The sequence below is a fragment of the Panulirus ornatus genome, chromosome 43 (assembly GCF_036320965.1).
Source record: "Panulirus ornatus isolate Po-2019 chromosome 43, ASM3632096v1, whole genome shotgun sequence".
NCBI classification, from domain to species: domain Eukaryota; kingdom Metazoa; phylum Arthropoda; class Malacostraca; order Decapoda; family Palinuridae; genus Panulirus; species Panulirus ornatus.
In genome coordinates, this window is record NC_092266.1 from 6996521 (window position 1) to 7008520 (window position 12000).

A 12000-nucleotide genomic window follows, 5' to 3' on the forward strand; every position below is an offset into this window, starting at 1 on the left:
ATTAAACAACCATGGGGACATCACACACACCCCTGCTACAGACCAACATTCACTGGGAACCAATCACTCTCCTCTCTCCTACTTGTACGCATGCTTTACATCTGTGGTAAAAACTCTTCACTGCTTCTACCAACTTACCTCCCACACCACATACTCTTAAAACCTTCCACAAAGCATCTCTATCAACCTCATATGCCTTCTCCAGATCCATAAATGCTTCATACAAATCCCTTTGTTTTTCTAAGTATTTCTCACATACATTCTTCAAAGCAAACACTTGATCCTAACATCCTCCTACCACTTCTGAAACCACACTGCTCTTCCCCAATCTGATGTTTTTGTACATGCCTTCACCCTCTCAGTCAATACCCTCCCATATGATTTTCTAGGAATACTCAACAAACTTGTGCCTCTGTAGTCTGAACACTCACCTTTATCCTCTTTGCATTTGTACAATGGCACTATGCATGCATTCTGCCAATCCTCAAGCACTTTACCATGATCCATACATACACTGAATATCCTTATCAACCAATCAAAAACACAGTCACCCCCTTTTTTTTGATAAATTCTAGTGCAATACTATCCAAACCCACTGCCTTGCCAGAATTCATGTTCAGCAAAGCTTTCACTTCCTCTTCTCTCTTCACCAAATCATTCTCCCTGACCTTCTCACTTTGTACACCACCCTGACCAAAACACCCTATATCTGCCACTCTGTCGTCAAACACATTTAACAAACCTTCAAAATACTCTCTTCATCTCACTCCATCCCCATCTCCATCACTCTCTGTTATCACTTCACCACTTGCTCCCTTCACCGATGTTCCCATTTGTTCTCTTGTCTATGCATGTTATCTACCTCCTGCCAAAACATCCTTTTATTCTCCCTAAAATTTAGTGATACTCTCTCAATCCAACTCTCATTTGCCCTCTTTTTTCAACTCTTGCATCTTTCTCTTGACTTCTTGGCACTTTCTTTTATACATCTCCCAGTCATTTGCACTACCCTGCAAATATCATCCAAATGCCTCTCTTTTCTCTTTCACTGACAATCTTACTTTTTCATCCCATCACTCACTATCTTTCTAATTTGCCCACCTCCCACCTTTCTCATATCACATGCATTTTTTGCACAAGCCATCACTGCTTCCCTAAATACATCCCATTCCTCACCCACTCCCCTCATGTCATTTGCTCTCACCTTTTGCCATTCTACTTTCAGTCTCTCCTGATACTTCCTCAAACAAGTCTCCTTTCCAAGCTCACTTGCTCTCACTCCATCTCCTCACTTCATCACTACCTGTTATTACTTCCCCACTTGCTCCTTCATCGATGTTCCCATTTGTTCTTTTCTTGCAAATGTTATTAACCTCCTTCCAAAACATCTCATTATTCTCTCTAAAGTTTAATGATGCTCTCTCACCCCAGCTCTCATTTGCCCTCTCTCTCTACCCTTGAACCTTTCTCTTGACCTCCTGCTGCTTTCTTTTATACATCTCCCAGTCATTTGCATTCCTTCCTTGTAAATATTGTCCAAACACCTCTCTATTCACTTTCAATTATAAATTTACTTCATACCACCACTTGCTACCTTTTCTGATCTGCCTATCTCCCACCCCTCTCATGCCACCTGCATCTTTTGCACAAGCCATTACCGCTTCCATAAATACATCCCATTCCTCATCCACTCCCGTCATGTCATTTGCTATTTGATTCACCTTTTGCCATTCTACTTTCAATCTCTCCTGGTACTTCCTCACACAAGTGTCCTTTTCAAGCTCACTTAAACTCCCCAACATTCTCTCTTCTTTTTTGAAAAAACTCTACAAATCTTCACCTTTGCCTTCACAAGATAGTGATCAAACGTCTCTCCAGCTGCCCCTCTCAGCACATTAACATCCAAAAGTTTCTCTTTTACGTGCCTATCAATTACCACCTAATCCAATAATGCCCTTTGATCATCTCTCCTGCTCACATATGTATACTTATGTATATCTCTCATTATAGACCAGGTATTCCCAGTCACCAGTCTTTTTTCAGCACACATATCCACACGCTCTTCACCATTTCCATTCACGGCACTGAATACCCCATGTACATCAATTATATCCTCAGCTGCCACATTATTTACTGTCTCATTTAAATTATTTTTATTTTTTTTATTATACTTTGTCGCTGTCTCCCGCGTTTGCGAGGTAGCACAAGGAAACAGACGAAAGAAATGGCCCAACCCCCCCCCATACACATGTATATACATACGTCCACACACGCAAATATACATACCTACACAGCTTTCCATGCTTTACCCCAGACGCTTCACATGCCCTGATTCAATCCACTGACAGCACGTCAACCCCGGTATACCACATCGCTCCAATTCACTCTATTCCTTGCCCTCCTTTCACCCTCCTGCATGTTCAGGCCCCGATCACACAAAATCTTTTTCACTCCATCTTTCCACCTCCAATTTGGTCTCCCTCTTCTCCTCATTCCCTCCACCTCCGACACATATATCCTCTTGGTCAATCTTTCCTCACTCATTCTCTCCATGTGCCCAAACCATTTCAAGACACCCTCTTCTGCTCTCTCAACCACGCTCTTTTTATTTCCACACATCTCTCTTACCCTTACGTTACTTACTCGATCAAACCACCTCACACCACACATTGTCCTCAAACATCTCATTTCCAGCACATCCATCCTCCTGCGCACAACTCTATCCATAGCCCACGCCTCGCAACCATACAACATTGTTGGAACCACTATTCCTTCAAACATACCCATTTTTGCTTTCCGAGATAATGTTCTCGACTTCCACACATTCTTCAAGGCTCCCAGAATTTTCGCCCCCTCCCCCACCCTATGACCCACTTCCGCTTCCATGGTTCCATCCGCTGCCAGATCCACTCCCAGATATCTAAAACACTTCACTTCCTCCAGTTTTTCTCCATTCAAACTCACCTCCCAATTTAAATTATCCATCACTAATACCCAGTCTCGTGCATCAAAACCGCTGACACAGTCACTCAGCTGCTCCCAAAACACTTGCTTCTCATGATCTTTCTTCTCATGACCAGGTGCATATGCACCAATAATCACCCATCTCTCTTCATCCACTTTTGAAGGTTTGTTGAATGTGTTTGATGATAGAGTGGCAGATGTAGGGCGTTTTGGTTGGGGTGGTGTGCGAAGTGAGAGGGGTTAGGGAGAATGTTTTGGTTAAGAGAGACACCTTTGCAGAAGATGAAATCGTTTGGATGGTATTGCAATAGAATTCATTAAGAAAGGGGGTAACTGTGTTGTTGATTGGTTGGTATAGACTTTCATTGTATGTATGGATCATGGTGAAGTGCCTGAGGATTGGCAGAATGCATGCACAGTGCCATTGTACAAAGGCAAAGGGGATAGCAGTGAGTGTTCAAACTACAGAGGCATAAGTTTTTGAGTATTCCTGGGAAATTATATGAGAGGGCATTGAATGAGAGGGTGAAGGAATGTACAGAGCATCAGACTGGGGAAGAGCAGTGTGGTTTCAGAAATTGTAGAGGACGTGTGGATCAGGTGTTTACTTTGAAGAATGTGTGTGAGAAGTACTTAAAGAAACATGGATTTGTACGTAGCATTTATGGATCTAGAGAAGGCATATGATGAGGTTGATAAAGATGCTTCAGGAAGGTCGTACGCTGCTAGAAGCAGTGAACATTTTTACCAAGGATGTAAGGCATGTGTATGGGTAGGAAGAGAGAAAAGTGATTGGTTCCCAGTGAAAGTCAGTCTGCAGTAGGGGTTTGTGATGTCCTCATGGTTGTTAATTTGTTTATGGATGGGGTGGTTAGGGAGGTAAATGCAAGAGTTTTGGAGAGAGGGTCAGGTATGCAGTCTGTTGGGGATGAGAGGGCCTGGGAAGTGAATCAGTTGTTGTTCACCAATGATACAGATCTGGTGGCTGATTCGAGTGAGAAACTGCAGAAGAGTGCCCTTGGACTTAGTGAATCTACTGAATGGACTATTCATGATAGTATAGAGGGATGCAGGGTTTGAGAAACCAGAGGACATAACAAGAAAATTTTTTAAAAGGATGTAGAGAAATACTTATACACTGTATTAGTAGTTGCTGAACAGAACAGAATGACTAAGGACATGGTTGTTGCAGACAGCATACACGTTTAAGAGGTTGTATGATAGTAAAGAATATTACAGGTACACCACCGATTTTCCGGCACTCTTGTTTCCAAAGCCTTTTCGGATTAACCATTTTGCCATACCAACCATGGTCATGTAATGATAATTCAACACACCAGTAACCCACTAATCATACATCTCCCATGTGTCTAAAGTATACCATGGGCTGCTAGAAATTTGAATTAAACAAATATTATATGTTTAAGCACCCTCAGATGGTAAGTCTGTCCTTAGATTGTTAGAATCCAGTGGTGTATCTAAAGTATGGCAGGTAGGGCAGGTGCCCTGGGCGCCACTTGAAGAGGGGCGCCAGTGGCGTAATGGCGTCCTGGATCCAGACAATGATTTGGATCTTAAAGATTTCGATTTCTTGACCATGAAAACATATCTTTGGCATTTGAAATCACATTGATATCATTATTAGTTCAATAGTTATTCACAAAAAATGATATTTCTGTAATGGCATCCTGGATCCAGACAATGATTTGGATCACTCCCAAAATCTAATCAGTTGATTCTTGTGACATTTCTGACTTTCCCTGAAAATTTCATCAAAATTTGTTCATAACTTTTGTTGAAAGTTGCTCACAGAAACAAACAAGCACCAGTAAAAACATAATCTCCTTGGCAGTTTTTTTTTTTTTCTTTTTTTTTGCCGCTGTCTCCCGCATTTGTGAGGTAGCGCAAGGAAACAGAAGAAAGAAATGGCCCAACCCACCCCCATACACATGTATATACACACACGTCCACACACACAAATATACATACCTATACACCTCAATGTACACATACATACACAAACACAGACACATACATATATACCCATGCACACAATCCACACTGTCCGCCTTTATTCACTCCCATTGCCACCTCGCCACACATGGAATACCATCCCCCTCCCCCCTCATGTGTGCGAGGTAGCGCTAGGAAAAGATAACAAAAGCCCCATTCGTTCACACTCAGTCTCCAGCTGTCATGCAATAATGCCCGAACCACAGCTCCCTTTCCACATCCAGGCCCCACACAACTTTCCATGGTTTACCCCAGACGCTTCACATGCCCTGATTCAATCCACTGACAGCACGTCAACCCCGGTATACCACATCGATCCAGTTCACTCTATTCCTTTTGCCCACCTTTCACCCTCCTGCATGTTCAGGCCCCGATCACTCAAAATCTTTTTCACTTCATCTTTCCACCTCCAATTTGGTCTCCCACTTCTCCTCGTTCCCTCCACCTCCGACACATATATCCTCTTGGTCAATCTTTCCTCACTCATTCTCTCCATGTGCCCAAACCATTTCAAAACACCCTCTTCTGTGCTCTCAACCACGCTCTTTTTATTTCCACACATCTCTCTTACCCTTACATTACTTACTCGATCAAACCACCTCACACCACACATTGTCCTCAAACATCTCATTTCCAGCACATCCACCCTCCTGTGCACAACTCTATCCATAGCCCATGCCTCGCAACCATACAACATTGTTGGAACCACTATTCCTTCAAACATACCCATTTTTGCTTTCCGAGATAATGTTCTCGACTTCCACACATTCTTCAAGGCTCCCAGGATTTTCGCCCCCTCCCCCACCCTATGATTCGCTTCCGCTTCCATGGTTTCATCTGCTGCCAGATCCACTCCCAGATATCTAAAACACTTCACTTCCTCCAGTTTTTCTCCATTCAAACTTACCTCCCAATTGACTAGACCCTCAACCCTACTGTACCTAATAACCTTGCTCTTATTCACATTTACTCTTAACTTTCTTCTTTCACACACTTTACGAAACTCAGTCACCAGCTTCTGCAGTTTCTCACATGAATCAGCCACCAGCGCTGTATCATCAGCGAACAACAACTGACTCATTTCCCAAGCTCTCTCATCCACAACAGACTTCATACTTGCCCCTCTTTCCAAAACTCTTGCATTCACCTCCCTAACAACCCCATCCATAAACAAATTAAACAACCATGGAGACATCACACACCCCTGCCGCAAACCTACATTCACTGAGAACCAATCACTTTCCTCTCTTCCTACACGTACACATGCCTTACATCCTCGATAAAACCTTTTCACTGCTTCTAACAACTTGCCTCCCACACCATATATTCTTAATACCTTCCACAGAGCATCTCTATCAACTTTATCATATGCCTTCTCCAGATCCATAAATGCTACATACAAATCCATTTGTTTTTCTAAGTATTTCTCACATACATTCTTCAAAGCAAACACCTGATCCACACATCCTCTACCACTTCTGAAACCACACTGCTCTTCCCCAATCTGATGCTCTGTACATGCCTTCACCCTCTCAATCAATACCCTCCCATATAATTTACCAGGAATACTCAACAAACTTATACCTCTGTAATTTGAGCACTCATTCTTATCCCCTTTGCCTTTGTACAATGGCACTATGCACGCATTCCGCCAATCCTCAGGCACCTCACCATGAGTCATACATACATTAAATAACCTTACCAACCAGTCAACAATACAGTCACCCCCTTTTTTAATAAATTCCACTGCAATACCATCCAAACCTGCTGCCTTGCCAGCTTTCATCTTCCGCAAAGCTTTTACTACCTCTTCTCTGTTTACCAAATCATTTTCCCTAACCCTCTCACTTTGCACACCACCTTGACCAAGACACCCTATATCTGCCACTCTATCATCAAACACATTCAACAAACCTTCAAAATACTCACTCCATCTCCTTCTCACATCACTACTACTTGTTATCACCTCCCCATTAGCGCCCTTCACTGAAGTTCCCATTTGCTCCCTTGTCTTACGCACTTTATTTACCTCCTTCCAGAACATCTTTTTATTCTCCCTAAAATTTAATGATACTCTCTCACCCCAACTCTCATTTGCCCTCTTTTTCACCTCTTGCACCTTTCTCTTGACCTCCTGTCTCTTTCTTTTATACATCTTCCGCTCAATTGCATTTTTTCCCTGCAAAAATCATCCAAATGCCTCTCTCTTCTCTTTCACTAATAATCTTACTTCTTCATCCCACCACTCACTACCCTTTCTAATCAACCCACCTCCCACGCTTCTCATGCCACAAGCATCTTTTGCGCAATCCATCACTGATTCCCTAAATACATCCCATTCCTCCCCCACTCCCCTTACTTCCATTGTTCTCACCTTTTTCCATTCTGTACTTAGTCTCTCCTGGTACTTCCTCACACAAGTCTCCTTCCCAAGCTCACTTACTCTCACCACCCACTTCACCCTAACATTCACTGTTCTTTTCTGAAAACCCATACAAATCTTCACCTTAGCCTCCACAAGATAATGATCAGACATCCCTCCAGTTGCACCTCTCAGCACATTTACATCCAAAAGTCTCTCTTTCACGTGCCTGTCAATTAACACGTAATCCAATAACGCTCTCTGGCCATCTCTCCTACTTACATACGTATACTTATGTATATCTCGCTTTTTAAACCAGGTATTCCCAATCATCAGTCCTTTTTCAGCACATAAATCTACAAGCTCTTCACCATTTCCATTTACAACACTGAACACCCCATGTATACCAATTATTCCCTCAACTGCCATATTACTCACCTTTGCATTCAAATCACCCATCACTATAACAGAGGTAACAGAAATAAGAAAATATTAGTCATATGTTTGGATGGGCGCAATTTCAGTGCTTGCCATAGGCGCTATTTCCCCTAGGTATGCCCCTGTTTGAATCCTGTGCGGTCTTCTTTGTCTTCTGTACTCCCATGGTCCGGCATGTTTTGAATATGCTGCTATTAGTTTGTGGATCTGCCGCCAGGGTAGTGCTGTTAGCAGTGCTAAGGCACCAAAATCTGTTTACACTGCAGCTGAGCTAATTAAGTCCTGTTAGTTTCTTACTTCAATTCTTCTTCTGAAAATGAAAGCTAAAAAAGTTTAAAGTTTTGGAAAACTTTGAAAGGTAACTGGAGTACAGAATTAGACAGCGCAATTACAAAGTGGTTTAAGCTCCCACATAATGAAGGTGTAAGCATTTCTGGGGAGATGCTTATCAAGCAGGCCAAAGTTTTTCATAGAGAACTAAAGCTTGACTATGACAGTGAATATTTGCAAGGATGGTTAATCAAGTGTAAGTGGAGACATGGATTTTCAGTACATAATGTGTGCAGTGAAAAGTGTAGTGCTGACACAGAAGTTTGTACTGTAAGGCTGTATTAAAAGAATTGATAAAAACTCCAATTCTCTATCAAACAAGCAACAGCAATATATACAGGGCAAGAGAGAGTGTATGAGCTATCTGCCTGGCTGGGACTGATGCAGCGCAGGCTGGCATCCTTGACGTTAACAATAAAACAATAATGACGAGTCGACCAAAGCTAACTACCAACCAGTGGTTGTTCGTCACATTAGGTACTTGTCACAAAGCTGCGACAAAGTTTGTGGATGAATTTGCACAGCTAGTGGCAACGGAAAACTTAGTTACAGAGCAAGTCTATAATGCTAACAAATCTGCCATATATTGGCATCATATGCCACAAAAAACACTTGCCCAAGATAGTGAGGAGTCTCCATCTGGGGGTTCTTCTGATGTAATCTGATGTAACAATAAAAACCTTGTTTGGAAGTATTAATGATTGATAGAGATGCCCTGTGGAAGGTACTTAGAATATATGGTGTGGGAGGCAAGTTGTTAGAAGCAGTGAAAAGTTTTTATCGAGGATGTAAGGCATGTGTACGTGTAGGAAGAGAGGAAAGTGATTGGTTCTCAGTGAATGTAGGTTTGCGGCAGGGGTGTGTGATGTCTCCATGGTTCTTTAATTTGTTTATGGATGGGGTTGTTAGGGAGGTGAATGCAAGAGCTTTGGAAAGTGGGGCAAGTATGCAGTCTGTTGGGGATGAGAGAGCTTGGGAAGTGAGTCAGTTGTTCGCTGATGATACAGCGCTGGTGGCTGATTCATGTGAGAAACTGCAGAAGCTGGTGACTGAGTTTGGTAAAGTGTGTGAAAGAAGAAAGTTAAGAGTAAATGTGAATAAGAGCAAGGTTATTAGGTACAGTAGGGTTGAGGGTCAAGTCAATTGGGAGGTAAGTTTGAATGGAGAAAAAGTGGAGGAAGTAAAGTGTTTTAGATATCTGGGAGTGGATCTGGCAGCAGATGGAACCATGGAAGCGGAAGTGAATCATAGGGTGGGGGAGGGGGCGAAAATCCTGGGAGCCTTGAAGAATGTGTGGAAGTCGAGAACATTATCTCGGAAAGCAAAAATGGGTATGTTTGAAGGAATAGTGGTTCCAACAATGTTGTATGGTTGCAAGGTGTGGGCTATGGATAGAGTTGTGCGTAGGAGGGTGGATGTGCTGGAAATGAGATGTTTGAGGACAATATGTGGTGTGAGGTGGTTTGATCGAGCAAGTAATGTAAAGATAAGAGAGATGTGTGGAAATAAAAAGAGCATGGTTGAGAGAGCAGAAAAGGGTGTTTTGAAATGGTTTGGGCACATGGAGAGAATGAGTGAAGAAAGATTGACCAAGAGGATATATGTGTCAGAGGTGGAGGGAACGAGTAGAAGTGGAAGACCAAATTGGAGGTGGAAAGATGGAGTTAAAAGATTTTGAGTGATCGGGGCCTGAACATGCAGGAGGGTGAAAGGCAGGAAAGGAATAGAGTGAATTGGATCGATGTGGTATACCGGGGTCAACGTGCTGTCAATGGATTGAATCAGGGCATGTGAAGTGTCTGGGGTAAACCATGGAAAGTTCTGTGGGGCCTGGATGTGGAAAGGGAGCTGTGGTTTTGGTGCATTATTACATGACAGCTAGAGACTGAGTGTGAACGAATGGGGCCTTTGTTGTCTTTTCCTAGCGCTACCTCGCACACATGAGGGGGGGAGGGGGATGTTATTCCATGTGTGGCGAGGTGGCGATGGGAATAAATAAAGGCAGACAGTATGAATTATGTACATGTGTATATATGTATGTCTGTGTGTGTATATATATGTGTACATTGAGATGTATAGGCATGTATATTTGCGTGTGTAGACGTGTATGTATATACATGTGTATGGGGGTGGGTTGGGCCATTTTCTTTTGTCTGTTTCCTTGCGCTACCTCGCAAATGTGGGAGACAGCGACGAAGCAAAATAATATAAAAAAAAATGCTTCATAATGACATATACTTTGATAAGTCTCTTAGTATTTCTACACAACTTATCATGCTAGTTATTGGTCTCTTTTGAGTTTCATTTGTGCTACTTTCTTAGACAACAGGCACTTCTTAGTGTCATTGTTCCACCAAGCTTTTCTTAATGTCGTCGCTCCACCATTCCAACTTTGTTTTGGAAAAAGGCCATTTATTATGCACTGGTACTTATGCCCTCTCCTGCTTTAAAGGTTTTTGCATCTTTTCCAAGCTGCATTCATATTTTAATTAATATCATTCCAGATAAGCCTGTCAAGGGCATAGCAAAAACCATTAAAATTTGCAAGTCAAATATCTGATATCTTCCATTACTCATGTTAACCAGCATTACTGACAGTATTGACAGTTACCTCAAAAGCAATTTGCTGGTGATCACTTCTACCTAACTTATTTTCAGCTTCAACATTAATAATGAGATAGTCATTTGTAGCAAAGTTCTAAGTGACATCTGTGGATAAGATGTTGAGTGATACATAACTGATGCTGTGAATTTAAATGAGGGTGCAAAGGTCTAAAGACAAAAATTTGGCTCAGTGCACTGTACTATGTTCAGCCAAAAATTTGGCAGGGCAGGATCATGATGCAGGAGACATCGTCCTGTAACAAGTTCTTAACTTGCACAAATACCAAAAGCAACATAAAACTGGCAGGTATGTACCACAATCAGCAACTAAGTCCACACCAAACTGTAAAATCAAATAATCATTTTCTTGCTGTGCTTAAGGTAGTCTTAAAAGTAGTTGTTTCACTAACAGGCTCAATGAACGTTACTGTAAGCCATTCATTACCAGTGGCAGACCCTAGTATCAAATAAATTCCAAGAGTAGCAGACAATGACTCTTGATACACTGTAGTATGAAAAGTCACATTCAGCTTACATAACTTCTGTACTTTCCTCCACATTCGTGAAGAACTATATTGCAAGACGGTCTATGATTCTCACAAAATCTAAGTGAATTATACTGGACAATCAGATTGTCATTTTTTCCATAACCTACAACTTTTTTCTTCTGAGTACTGCAGATTTACCATTGTTTGCTCAGTCATCCCTGTGTCTTCACTTCCTTTGTCAAAATTATATGAGTGACTAAGTTGCAGAATACTGGAACCTTGTTGAATGGTAGCAGGTTGATGCTTAAAAGAAGGATCAACCTCTATTTTGAATTACAAAAGAGCCTTCCTCTGGAAAAAGAGTCATGCAGTTTTCTTTGTTCATACATCTGATAGACAAGACTTTCTCATATATGAGCCATTAAAGGTAACTAAACTGCATTACAGTATGGTAATTCATTGTTATATATATGCAAGATACATATTGTAGAATACTGTCACAACATTCCTTAATGCAGAGTTCTTAAACTGCTGTCAACATTTTTTGTTATATGTGTTTGCTGTTTCTCACATGAGCAAGGTAGCATCAACAATAGAAGAATGAACTTTTGAGGAAATAATTCCCGCTTGAAGAGTATTCTTTCTACCCTATTTTCTGGGATAACAAGTGAAATAAAACTGCTAAATATTTCAAAAGTGATACAAAAGTCAGTATAAACTAAAAAATGTAAAGCCTATATTTTCATAATAGGCTTACAGATAAAATGCATGAAATAAATAAAAAACACTAACAGCTAATGC